This window comes from Rutidosis leptorrhynchoides, chromosome 5 (assembly GCF_046630445.1).
Source record: "Rutidosis leptorrhynchoides isolate AG116_Rl617_1_P2 chromosome 5, CSIRO_AGI_Rlap_v1, whole genome shotgun sequence".
In the NCBI taxonomy this organism is placed as follows: Eukaryota; Viridiplantae; Streptophyta; class Magnoliopsida; order Asterales; family Asteraceae; genus Rutidosis; species Rutidosis leptorrhynchoides.
Genome location: NC_092337.1, coordinates 312645271 through 312660581, shown reverse-complemented (window position 1 = coordinate 312660581; position 15311 = coordinate 312645271).

Here is a 15311-nt window from a genome sequence, read left to right as displayed (position 1 = left end):
CTTGCTTTTGATTATGGTCTATAAACGTGTCGGATGCTATTACTATCCTTTGTAGGAGCAATAGTAAAGATCATCCTATAATTTTTCGGTCTGGCACAAGGTCCTGTCTCCGACCATGCTATGTAACCACCGTTCTTACGGTTGACACCCGATTTGGTTCAGGTGACCTTATGAATTCCAGGTGAATTCCTAGGATTTTACGTTCAATGGTAATGAACGCATTGAAAATAGGTTTTCAGAAAACAAATCGGTTTGTAATTTTTGATCAAAATATTTTCTCGTTCAAGCTCGAGTTTAGATATCATTGAATTCCATGAGTTTGAATTCTCAATCTTTAAGGTCAATCTCAAGGATTGAGTAATATCAGTCTTAAAAGCTGATTTTTGATCTTTTAAGGAGATTATCCTTTCTGGGGATCTGATTCATTAGTCTTATCAAGCTAATTTGCACGGTGCCCTCCCCATTTTACAAGACAGATCCTCTCATGGTTAGGATAAATCTGACCACTTGGCGACCCTGTTTGATGCTGAGGTCCGTGGATTTCCTGCTGATTTTAGAGATGACTTTTCTAGATTTTTCGTCAACCTACAGCTGGTCTGGACGATAACTTCTTGACCTAAATCAAGAAGCGCGTGTCTTTTTCGGAAGACTTTACTTCCTTTTAATGATGGAATTGATTCATCGTGTAGATCCATCTTTTCTTTCAAATATATTACAGTAAATCGGGTAAAACTGATTAAAATCGTCCAAAACAAAAGCATCTGCAATAAACTTTACAGAAACATGTGCTAGATAGTTTTTAATTGAATAACTAGGTACATTCTCCCTACACTTAGTTTCTTTCTTTGCCTTTTTATTCTCCTTTATTCCATTTTAAATGAATTCAAGCGTTTTAGGGTGTTTCTCAATTTATGTTCTTTCCGAGGTAACGATAATTTCGGTATTAACACCTAGTTTTCACCGTTCATAAATATATATAAACATGATTTTAAATTCATTTAGTTGAAAATTTTTAAAATTTTCATAAAATTTGGCAAATAAACCAAGTATAAACCCGAGAGAATTTATAACCCTTCCCCACACTTGAGATCATGCAATGCCCTCATTTGCATGCAATCAAACTCTAATTATAAATTCATGAGGGTGATTAGTGTAGAGAAGTGATTGAAAATACCCAGTTTGTAATTACAAAGCTCGTCGAATGATAGATGTCGCGCCTCATCGTTCATTCCTTCTTGTTTTATCACACATGCTTTTTTTTTTCAAAAACGGCTGCTTTTCTGAACTGTTTACTAATATTTGAAAAAGCATCTTTTACCCTAATCATGCATTTTTATTAACGAGTTATGCACTAACCCGAACCCCAAATTTAACGTTAAGTGGGGTTAGACTTTCTCACACTTAGCTGACGACATGTGAAGTCAATAGAATAAGTTCCACGAATTAGAATAGTGAGCCAGTTATTTACATTTCGGGTGGTGTATAATATATCAATGGGTTTAAAGTTTAGACCCGCCCGATCGTCACTATTTAATTCTTTTTTAAGTGTAGCTTTTAGTAAATGGATATGTCTCTTTTCTGGTTCTTGGTCAAATGGATCGATATACACCGACATACTTATTTCTATAGGGTGGACAATTCCCAATATTTCCTTCCTTTTATTCTCAGGATCAAAGTTTTCACCTCTATTACCCAATTGGGTGAAATTCGAGGTGTCATTATCTATTACAGCTCGTCGTTCATTTCTGGTGGATGACTCGTCTATTGAGAATATTGGGTTGGAAGGTTGTGGAATGGTGAAGTTCGGTTTGGCCTCGGGGGTAAAATTTTCAACGTTATCGTATTCCAATGAGTACCAATTTGTCACCCTTACTTCTTCTTTATCCATTGATGGATCGATGATTTCGTCGGTAGAGGCTAATGTGTCGATATGTTGTGAAATTGGTAAGACTGAATAAAAAGTATCATCGGGATAGTTGGTGATTTCGGAGCTCTCGAATTCATCAAAATTCGATGATATGAGATTTTCTTGCACACGACTCCTCAGATCAACAGGTGTGTAGTCTGATAGAGTTTCAGCTTGCCGGTTTACAAACTCTCTCATTTGTTCATTTTGAGCATTGAGTTCTTCGAGTTTGATTTTCATATTGTCTAATAAATTTTCAGACACGTAATTTTCCTCGTCTACTGGTTGTTGAGTTTGGAAATATTCTAGGGAATAATCCCAATTTGAATTGTATTCTTCATAATCGTTCCATTCAGGTTCCGTGAGTGCGTAATTTTCCATAGGAACGTAATAATAACATTCCCATGTTAAGTGATAATCTCTACAGATTTCACAACCAGTTATTGTTTCGTCATTCGTGATCCAAGATTGACCGAACGAATTATCATCAACACTCGTTTGAGAGTATTGATTTAATTGATTTTGGATATCAAAAAGAGTTTCCATAGCCTTGTTTTCAAAATTTTCCATTTTATTGCGATGGCCAAATTTTAGCTACAATGTGGTGCATTTACTAATTATCCTATTAGTTATAAAAATAGAAAAACTTATATAAGTTGTCCAATTAATAGACTTTTTTGCTTTTGCCCACGTTTCGAATAGCTAAAAGATGCAGCAGGGAGCCAGAACCCTTTAAATCGAAAGCTCACAACTCAGCCACTAACAAATCGAACTATTACTACGAAGCAGAAAATTGTCAACGTCCATTAATTTAACCACTTAAATAATTTTTCTTTCCGTTTGAGATATTAGATAAGAAATAGAGAAAATTTCTAAGTCCTAAAAACTAAAGAGTCGAGAAATAAGAAAGAAAAAGAATGCGCGTCGAAAAACGTCGAAAGATAAAAATAAGAAAGAAAAACGTCGAAACTTAAAAGTCTAAAAATTATATCTAAAAAGTTGCGCCTAAAGGTCTAAAGGTAAATGCAACTTTATTCAGAAAACGGCAATTACTTAAAGGCACTAAAATCTATTTAAAACTAAAGCGAAAAACGGCGTCGCAAAATTCCAAAGCGCCTAAATCTTAATCTAAAGAAAAAGCACTTAAGGGATTTTACGGCAAAGCCTAAAAATCTAGAAATAAAAATAAGCTACAGCAAAATACTAAATTTAAAACTAGCTACGAACAATAAAAATTCAAATATTATGCTAAAAACAAATAAAAATAAACAAAAAAAAATAAAAATAAACTTAAAGTTGTAAAAAGTACAATTTTTATAAAAATATTATTTTTATCTTTATTATTTTATAAAAGTATTAATTTTTATTTATAATAAAACTAATTAAAATACAAAATATAAATTAATTTAAAAACTAAAACTAAATATTAATAATAATAAATTAAATAGGGTTTATAAATAATAATAATTAATAATATTCCGTAATTAATGCGAAATAGGGTTTTTGGTCTGGCTGGTCAGGGTGGCTCCGCGAGTCGTGGAGTTTTAAGCCTGCAAACTCCGCGAGTCGTGGAGTTTAAAAAACGTTTTTTTATTTTTTATTTTATATTGTTTTTCTAAAATGATATATAAATATATTTATACAAAAATAAATTAAAAATATAGCGTTTCGCCGAGTTCCCCGGCAGTGGCGCCAAAAACTTGATGTCGTAGCGTGGGGGTACGAAATAGCTTATATTTTTACTAGGAAATACTATTAAATACGATACAAGTTTTAATTAATTTATTTACAGATGGGATATACCTAAACTCTGCTACAACACTATAGGCAGTGTACCTAATCGTAGAGTAGTATAGTTTTTAGTAAGTCCGGTTAGTTCCACAGGTAGACGACTTATTTTACACTATATTTTAAACAACTATATTTGTACAAAATATATATTTTTATATATAATAATAATATAAAAGGGGGTTTACCGTTTAATGACCGGTTTGTCGATTTTAAAACTTTAGTCGCAGTTAAAACCTAATGTAAAATATTAAAAATAAATACAACTTAATTTAAAGCGTAAAGTAAATAACGATAATGAAATTGTGATAAATAAAAGTGCGATAATTAGAAGTGCAATTAAATATAAAATAAAGGAAATTAAATATGAAATAAAAGAATTATGCTTATTTAAACTTCCGTAATCATGATGTTTGACGTGTTGATTTTAGTTTTATGCCCATGGGTTAATTGTCCTTTGTCCTAGATTATTTAATATGTCCGTCTGGTTTTTGTCCATAACAGTCCATCGGTCATAAATTTAAAGTGCGAGTGTCCTCATCAATTTATTCTTATACCCGAAGTCAAATATTCCAACTAATTGAGGACTTAAACTGTAACAAGGTTTTAATACTTTGTTTAATAATTACACCAGGATATCGACTGCGTGTAACCCAAGGTTTTAATACTTTGTTATCAATTATGCCAAGTGTCCTTGTACATAATTTCACCCCTGTTTTAATAATTCCGTAGACTATTAATCCATTCCCGTGTCCGGTTAAATGAACGATTATTCGTACATATAAATACCCCGCCCATCGTGTCCGATCGAGTGTATATGGTTATTTATAGGTACATCCAATTGTAAATCTTTATATTAAAATTAACAAACTATCATTTAGTTAAACAAATATAAAGCCCATTAATAGCCCATAGTCTAATTTCCACAAGTGTCGTTCTTTTGTCCAAACCCCAAATTTGGTACAAAGCCCAATTACCCAATTTTAGTATTTTAGCCCAACATCATGATTACTTCGTCTTAAAGAAGCATAATAATAACTTAAGTACGAGACATTAATTTAAAAAGGAGAACATAGCTTACATTGATTATTTATCGCGTAGTGTTACACGGACAGAGCTCCGACTTTAAAACCCGTAAAATAACCTTTGCATAACCCAAAACCAATCTAATATAAAACTATACTATACTATATATATATATATATATATATATATATATATATATATATATATATATATATATATATATATTTATTATTATTACATAGGAGTATTATTATTATTATTTATATTTTTTTACTCGCAGAATTCGTGACCTTTTATAGGCATTTTGGAATTTGGCAGCTCCGCGAGTCGTGGAGTTTTTGCCCTTCAAACTCCGCGAGTCGTGGAGTTTGAAAATCCAGCTCACAAACTTTTGGCTCCTAGCTTGTCGACATAATAAATATATAAATATAAAATATAAATAATTAATATAATTATTTATATATTATATTATATTCTTGTGCATAGCTGACTTGTAATTTTTTGTCCGTTGCGTCAGGCGTTGATAGTTGACTCATGTCCCGGTTCCGGATTTTCGAACGTCCTTGCGTACAATTTAATATCTTGTACTTTGCGTTTTGTAACTTGTACTCTTGTCATTTTTAGACGTTTTTCATCAATAAATTGAACCTTTTGAATTGTATCTTGTAAATTTGAGCTTTTTGGACGTTTGTGTCTTCAAATCTTCGTTTTCGCCTTTTATCTTCGCACTTATTTATTTAAACAATTACAATAAAAATATAATACAATTACATATGAAAACTTATTATTTAGGAGGGATATTGCTATGAAATATATGTTCCTTTTTAGCCTTATCAGTGCTTCAACTGCCAAGAAGAAGGACATCGTAAGTCGGAATGTCCCAAGTTAGCGGGGACGGGTGCGGCAAGGAGACGTTAAGGTACGTTTCGTTTTAATAAATATGTTCTTTGATTATTTATTAAGTGCCGTTTGAATTTGAGTTGAATAAAATGCCTTGTGTTGTGCATATTGCTGTTATGGGTGACGTTCCTAATGGAAGTACCCTATGGTGACGTTTGATTAACGGGCGAAGGGCGTAAGACTTGGTGCAACCAAGCATTCCTTAGTATTTGGGAAATGTTTCTACCAAGCCATGGAAATGGGTTTTGGTGTTCGATTGTTAAGCGCGTGTTCGCTTGTATGTTGGAGTTGAGGAACCATGAGGTTCGACGGGTGGGATGAAACCCTTGAAATAGAGTGTTTTGGATCTCGATGTACGTTGGTAAAGGAGTCTACGTGACGCGACATTAGGTGCCTCTTTTATACCTACTAGCGTGGTGTTCGACTCCGATTATGTTGTGGTTACATTGTACTTAGGGTACCGAAGTGAAACCCTTAGGTACATGAGTGACAAGGTGGAAGTTGACAAACTAAAGCAATTTGATGATTGCGATGGATTTGGGTTGTGTAATTGGTGGTACACTTTTCGTTCGAAGTGTTTAAGGATAGGTTAAGATCCTTGGTATGCTCAAGGTTGGAGCAAGAGATGGTGATGGGTCATGTGAACCCAATTGTTGGTAAAGTCTACCTTTAGTAGCATTGTACGGTTGTACAAGGTGCGGATATGGAACGTAGTTCCAAGTGGGGGAGTTACACTCCCGCCCGAGGAAGTTTTAGTGTGAGATTTCGGATGACGTTTTAGTAAGATCCGAAAATTGTGTTGGGACCTAGTTTGGTCGATTTGTGGTAGATTACAATTTCAGATAAATTGTACTTATGGTTTGGATTTGAATTATCACCGAGGTGGTAATGTGGTAAATCTCATTGAGAGATAATGGACGTGTTTGGTGAGCAAGGTGAAATCCTTCGGTTAAGGGAGGTGTGTCGGATTCTCTTCTAGAGAATTATTGTTTTGTGCCTATGTTTGATATAGGTGGTTCTTGCTCGAGTGTGTGAATGGTTAGTGGTATCCTTTAGGTTTCACTATGGCGTAGCAGAACGCGATGTTACGCTACTCGTCGTTCGAGGCCAAAAGGGCGTTGATTGATGAAGCATGATCTTCGGGTCCGCTGACTTCATCATGGTTGTTGATTGGTGGAGCAAGACGTTTAGGGTCCGCTGACTTCATCATGGGAGTATGCGATTGGTGAAGCATGATCTTCGGGTCCGCTGACTTCATCATGAGCGAGGTGATATATCGGTGAAGCATGACTTTCGGGTCCGCTGACTTCATCCGGTGTTGAGATTGGTGAAGCATGGCCTTCGGGGTCCGCTCACTTCATCAGGAGAGCAGTGTTACGTCGGCATGGCATAACATTATCGGGAAATGCGAGTACCGGTGGGAAATGAGAGTACCATTCTTGAGTTGTGTTGTGGGAACTATCGGTTGTTTTATATGCCGATGGTGGGGTCGTGAGGACCGCGTGGTGTGATTTGTGTTGCGATAGCCGTGTTTCGCTCACATGTTGTCACGGGTGTGACAATAGCCGATTTTGTACACCTTAGGACTAGCGTTGCCATAGTCGTTCTGGGCGCTTTTGGTTTAAACCGTTTGTTATGATGTTACGGTAGTTGTGTATTGGTCGTATTGCACACTACAAGGGATGTTAGTGATTGGTGTTATCCGTAAGGGTTCGTTTGGATCGGTCTTCATCGTTTCGGGTTGTTGACCTTAGGATTGCGACTTGGTTACCTTAGCATTGTACTTGGTAATGGTACGCTAGAGGTTTGAAATCTCGGTTCGAGATTGGTTGAGTTTTTCCCGATGTGAGGGATGGAGCATGGTCTTGGTGCTCGAAGTGTGATTTGATAAATCGCGTGAGACGATTTCGGTTGTTAAAGGTGATTCATGGGGAAGAGTTGCCTAGGAAACTCAGATTGGGGCTATGTTTGAGGACCGTTGAGTGAGGTCTGTTCGGTTACGTGTTGCAGATCGCGAGGACGCGATCGTGTTTAAGTGGGGGAGAGTTGTAAGACCCTGTTTCTGTTTCTGATTTTGCAGTAGATCGGGACGCCGTCCAGCAAAGAAGGACGGGACGCCGTCCAAGATTCGGGATGCCGTCCAAACTGTCTGTCGAGCCACCTGTTTTAATTATTTTAAAAGGGGTAAAATGGTAAAATCACTTAGATGCCGGTTTGGAGCCTTCAAGGCTGGTTCCTTGGTCTTTTGTGGATCATATTTCATCCTCACAAACACTCCCAACATTATCTAGAGAGAGAGGAGAAGTTTTAGAGAGAGAGAGGTGGATTTGGAGAAGGAGTCGGATTCTCGCAAAAGCTCGAGTTCTAAAGTTGTTCATCTCGCTCCTAGCTATGTTGTGGTGGTATTGGTAAGCTCAAACTCCGAATTTCATTTGTTAGATTTGATGTTCAAGTTAGGGTTTTGAGCTAGATTGTTGTGAAACCCTTTTAGATGATGAAGTAGGTTCACGGTGACTTGTTAATCTTGTCACTTGGCGAGTTTTGGGTTGGTTGACGTTTTAGCCTTGATTAGGGTTTGATCTTGAGTTTAATCACTAGATTTAGTGATTATGGAAGTGTTGAAACTCTTTTGGGTGAGTTTAGCTAACTAATTTTGAAATGGGTCAAAATTAGGGTTTTGGTGTCAAAATGGGCATGACACGTGTTTAACACTTGTGTTCGGGTTTAATTGGCGTGTTAGGACCATTTTCACTCGTGTTAGTGATTATTGGTTAGTTTGGGCGCGGTTTGTGCTTGGAATTGCATTTGGGTCGGAATTGCACTAAGTGTCATATGGGTTGATTTGTAAGTCAACCCTAATTGTGTTGTTGTGTTTGTGATAATGGAATAGGTACGTTCCATCGGCGCGTTGCGGATTATTTTGGAAGCATTCATCAAGGCGACAAGGTGAGTGTTAATATCCTATGTGCATATGTATGTGTAGGATGGGTGCGGGTCGGGGTGAAGTGTTTCTTGGTTATAGAGCTCACTTCACATATAGGTGGATTTGATGGACTTGTGTATAGGTCCAATTGGCACGGTTGTGCGTTTTGGTTGGCCACCTTTGGCGGGGTACACAATTTGTGTGTACATTATCACACGCGGTATGATGTGGATTATATAACCCCAATGGCGAAGGGTTAATATTGTGATGCGGACTTAGATATAACCCCAATGGCGAAGGGTAGTATTGTGAGTGGAATAATTATACGTATGTGTATATGGCGTATTTATTTGTGAATGTTATGGTATGAACCATCGAACCGGTAGTGCCATAATGTGTGTGTGTGATAGGATGTGAACCACGAGCCGGTAGCATCGAGTGTAAACCACGAGTCGATAGCACTATAAAATAATTGATGTGAACCACGTGCCGGTAGCATCGAGTGTGAACCACGAGCCGGTAGCACTATAAAATAATTGATGTGAACCACGAGCCGGTAGCATCGAGTGTGAACCACGAGCCGGTAGAACTATAAAATAATTGATGTGAACCACGAGCCGGTAGCATCGAGTGTGAACCACGAACCGGTAGCACTATAAAATAATTGATGTGAACCACGAGCCGGTAGCATCGAGTGTGAACCACGAGCCGGTAGCACTATAAAAGAGTATGACTCAATTGCGTATGGTGTGAACCACGAGCCGGTAGCACCATAGCGTTATGGTTAACCTTGGGAGTTTTACGCGTTGTTATATATATATATATATTGTATACGTATAATGTCGTATTGACATGATGTAGCTAACCTTCTGGTTGTAGCTTATTGGCATTGTTTGCAACGTTGTTTGCGAACTTACTATATTGTTGGTGTTGTTAGCTTGTGCTTAGTGAACGTACGGTATGCTAGGTTTAGCTTGCCTTATACTTGGATGCTTCGGTATGCGCTATTTGATTATTATTGTGGCGTGTCCATTTTATACATATATATGTATGTAGTATATTTTCACTCACTAAGCGTTAGCTTACCCTCTCGTTGTTTACATTTTTATAGATTGCATGGATGCGGTGGCTCGGGTAAACGCGGGGACTAGTGGACTTGCGTAGTTTGCTTTAGAAGACTTGCTTTTGGATTTGATTAGGATTGGGTAGCTTGTCCCCAATCCCATGCTCGGTCTATGTGGTATTTTGGGTCGATGTGGGCCCGGTGTCGTAAAACTCGGTTTTTATTATGAAAAACTCTTAATTTAAACTATTGTAATATATTGTGAAAGTGTTTTGGTTCAAAAGTGTCGGGAAGCGGGTTTTTCACCCGCGTGTGTTTGTAAACTGATCAGAATGTTTTTTAGTACATCTGGACGTCGTCCCAGATGGTTGGACGCCGTCCCAGTCTTAAGTGCGGGACGCCGTCCAAGCTTTTGGACGCCGTCCAGATGGGCAGTTCCAGAAATTTTTTTTATGGCACATTTTCGGATGGTTAATGGGTTGGGTTGTTACATTTAGTTGTGGTTTGACTAAATTAATCAAAAAAAAAAAAAAACTTAACCTATTCACTAGAGGGTTTGATTCACTTATTCCGCCATTGTGTGAGTTAAATCTGTTGATTTCTAAGTTCCTAGTCATGTTTCATCACCTTCTATTCTTTCCCCCTCAACTCATATTTTAAAGTATTCATCAATATGCTCCATCCAGTTCTGATTCTCGATATACTTCTAACTTTCATATCGGTCATTCTTCTTTTTCATCTACCGCCGGAAGAATCTATTTACTTCTACTATACTCTTGGGTTTATAGTGTTTCTAGTTCTCCCGTGTCTTTATATTTCTATATGCATCGATATATATGGTTTATAATTTCTGGTTTGTCGTTGGGCTTTATATGTTCCCTTATATTTCAAAGTCTCTGCTTCTGTCTTCTATAATCATTATCATTCACAGTTAATGCTCTCTTTTATTTGCTGCAATTTATACCCCAATTTCTATTTCGGAGTTTTGTCCTTTTGTTTCTTCTTCTTGCGATTAAGCACCGCTTGTAATGGTCCAGAATTCACATATATGAATTTCGGAATGAACATTGTTAATGTTCTAGGAAGGAAATTGTGATGGCACGATCTTGACTTGTCAAATTACTAGAATACCTTGGAAAATGCCGAATCATCAAGAAATATTTTCTTGATATTTTAGAGGTTAAATAGAATACAAGAGTCGTATAACATGGCACATGATGATGTTATGATCTGTGAATCATCACGTTCCATTTAGAAACTCAGCATGACTTACTGTAATATAACCACATTGATCAAGTGTCATTATATTATACTAATTCATGCTTCAGTTCCCAACACTACTTCAAAATATTCCTATTTTAAACTTGAATGTTTCAGAATTCAGAAACTAAAATAGTTTCTTTTATGATGTAATACAGATAGCGCGAAGTGGTAAATGATTTCAAATAAGAAAAATTAAGAAAATATCTTTAGAAATATGGAGGATATTTATAATGAAAGATATGATGACATTTTAGAATTTCTAATATCAGAGGATGATGAAGAATATTGTTCGCAGGGGTTTAGAGTCAGGAGCAAGGTATTCGTTAATGAATTCAGCAGGTAATGAATCATTTGGATCCTTTGAAGTCAGGTTCAGTCTTTGTAATTTGTCCACAGCCTCCTTCCTACTTTGCTCAATCCGTTTTCCAGTTCCAAAACTTCTCTTTTTCTGCGCTTTGCCAGCACACTTCATCATTATCATCCAGCTTTTACCGTTTAAAGTCGTTTATAGTTTTTGCTGATTCATCAGCATTTTTTTTTCTTCGGAGAACCAATTCGTAGTTCGAAGTGTTTTTCAGAAACTTCACATTCAAATTAAGTCCAGAAGATAGACGTTATATATACACATATAACTGTTGGCGTAGACATGCTGCGAGATTTCAAAATACTGATTGCTAATTCCCAATGATTCGTATGGCAATTCTCATTACAAGATGCGAATGAGTAAATAATGGGGTTTCAATGAATAATTATAATGACTTTTTTGGAGAGGCTAAAGTCAAAGGGTAATAAAGTTGTTGGTACATCTGCTAATAATGTGGTGGAATGTAAAAGGTTCCCTGGTAACGATGGTGTATATCTCAAGGTTATAATAAGGTTAGTCTAACTGAAAAGTCGAAGTTGACTTGCTGGAGCTGTGACAAAACTGGCTACTTTGAATAGGAGTCGCAAAGTTATTTTTGCTAATAAATGCCAAAGAATCTGACGCGGATACGTTGTTTAAACTTTTACTTTGGTTTCAAGAGTTTTTCGGGTACATAACTGTGGGTAACATGTGGTTGGATCATCATCTCGATTGCTCATCATTCGAAGTGTCTTCAAAAATTTTCGAAGGGTTTGAACACAGATTGTAATCGTTAACATACATTTGATGTTCTAACACAGTTTTGAAGTCAAAATATAGCTTGTGAAAGATGTAAGGATCTAAGAGTGATGATTTTGGTCATATCTCAAGTTGAATTTTGAGATTTCAAAATCAGAATATGTAATTAAATTTTGAATGAGTATGGTTGTTTTGATTTCTATAAAAGAATGTATATTGTTGTGAAAGTAGAGAGTATAATGGATGATTTGCTAAATCAGATTCGAAGAATGTAACATATTAATTGTGAATTTATATATCTCTCTGGTATTACCTACCCGTTAAAAAAAATTTCACAATTAATATTTTGTACAAAAGAATTTTATTACAGTCTTTATGAAAATATATATATGTATATTTTCTTCAGATGTAACATAGATTTAATGAGTTAATGTTAAATTAAACTCATTTATTTTTACGGTTGAAACTAGAATTGAATAATCCCTAAAGGCTTTAAAAAGTACATAACTATTACGCAGTATTTCTTTAATGACATTGAAATTATGAATCAATACTTCGTTATTTGTTGATGTATGATGTTCAGTTCGTGGAATTCTTGTGAATTTCGCAAAGTACGAATGATGTTATCTGAAAAGTTTCGGGTACATCGATGATGAAAGTGTAAAATCAAATATATACTTGATTTATTATGAATTGGAATTTGTTGAATTGCGACAGAGATTGTAGTTAACGCTGGTTAAGTTGCGGCCGAAGGATGTACATTATTGCATATTTGTAATATGAATTAACCGAGTAGTTAAGATTCACACACAATAGCTTAGCATGGAAAGATTTATTTAAATATATATATATATATATATATATATATATATATATATATATATATATATATATATATATATATATATATATATATATATACATATAATTTCTTCAGAGGGAATGAGTTAATTCTTCATAACTCGTTGATACAATATACACGTTATTGATTCGTAATGATGTCCACAGTGATTCTTGAACTGACGGAGTTTGTGATGTTATCCTTCTATCATTTTGGTTCGCTTAACTGATTTATGGTTAGGGCTAGATTAGATAATCTCTAAGACTTTAGAGATTACATAATTGCCGCGGAATGTTTCTCCAACGAAGTTATGAATTAATACTTCGTCAGTTATTGTTGTTGGTACTCCTAGGTATCTATGGTGCGTATGACGTTGATGCTCGTGGGACAGATTGTGAAGTTGAGGTTTACGACGCGGTTGTGGTTGGAGGTAGTAGTGGTACTGTTGGAGTTGATGATGGTGGTACTGGTTATGCTGCTGATGCTGCTGCTGGTGTTTGTAATCTCTGCACCATATTCTCCAAAGCCACTACCCGAGCACGAAGCTCGTTGACTTCTTCTATTACACCGGGGTGATTTTCGGTTCGGACGAGCGGATAAATAAAATCTAAAATTTGATGTAATATATAATCATGACGAGATACTCTGGAAATGAGCGAGAAAATGGTGTTTCGGACAGGTTCGCCGGTAAGTGCTTCAGGTTCTTCGTCAAGAGGGCAATGTGGTGGATGGAAGTGATCCCCTTCTTCTTGTCTCCAATGATTGAGGAGGCTACGAACCCATCCCCAATTCATCCAGAATAGGTGATGACTGATTGGTTGATCCATTCCGGTCACACTGCTTTCGGAGCTTGAGTGAGATTCCATTTCGGAATCCGAGTGACTTGAACTAACTACGAATTCCATTTCGTACGATTTGATAAAGGATTTTTTGATATAAAATGATTTTTCTGGCTATCGGGTGATATTCTATTTACATAGGATATCTATATATATAGATCAAAAGATTTCGTAGATTACGGAGGAATTTGCAGGATATGTCAGGCAAAGTTTAAAGCAATAGATACGATAAGATATGATTTAGCAGATACGCTAAGATATGAATTTTGTATATATACTACTCATGCAATTAATGTAGCAAGATGTGTCTAGACTAATAATGATAAGTAGGTAATTTCATAAGAATGATAAGCAGATGATTTCCGACTAGAATGATAAGCAAAACTTTTGACATGCAGACACGGTCGAAGTCCAGACTCACTAATGCATCCTAACGACTTATAAGTTAGACCCATTAATGCAGACCTGGTTCGCTAAGGCCACCGCTCTGATACCAACTAAAAGGACCCGTTCATATACATTATAAACGATTCACAATAGTTGATTACATTGCGAGGTATTTGACCTCTATATGATATATTTTACAAACATTGCATTCGTTTTTAAAATACAAACTTTCTTTACATCGAAAATTGACAGGCATGCATACCATTTCATAATATCCACTATCCAACTATAAATTGATTTAATAATAATCTTTGATGAACTAAATGACTCGAATGCAACGTTCTTCGAAATATGATATGAAAGACTCCAAGTAATATCTTTAAAATGCGCAAATGCACAGCGGAAGATTTCTTTAACACCTGAGAATAAACATGCTTTAAAGTGTCAACCAAAAGGTTGGTGAGTTCATTAGTTTATCATAATCATTTATTTCCATCATTTTAATAGACCACAAGAATTTCATTTCCAGTTCTCATAAATATACGTCCCATGCATAGAGACAAAAATAATCATTCATATGGTGAACACCTGGTAACCGATATTAACTAGATACATATAAGAATATCCCCTATCATTCCGGTATCCTCCTTCGGACATGATATAAATTTCGAAGTACTAAAGCATCCGGTACTTTGGATGGGGTTTGTTAGGCCCAATAGATCTATCTTTAGGATTCGCGTCAATTAGGGTGTCTGTTCCCTAATTCTTAGATTACCAGACTTTAATAAAAAGGGGCATATTCGATTTCGATAATTCAACCATAGATTGTAGTTTCAATTACTTGTGTCTATTTCGTCTAACATTTATAAAAGCGCATGTATTCTCAGTCCCAAAGATATAAAGGGTAAAAAGGCAAATGAAACTCACCATACTGTATTTCGTAGTAAAAATACATATAACGTCATTGAACAAGTGCAAGGTTGGCCTCGGATTCACGAACCTAAATTAATTATATATATTTATGTGTTGGTCAATATTTGTCTAACAAATTAGGTCAAGTCATAGTGTACCACAATCCTAATGCTCGAGACTAATATGCAAAACTCAACAAAAGTAAATTTGACTCAAAATAATTTCCAAAAATCTATACATGATTAATATATAGTTTAAATATCGTCATTTTATATTTTTAAATATTTTTTAAAAGATTTATTAGAGTAAATAATATAATTTATTTATTAATAAAAAAAATTTATATTAAATTTATATAATA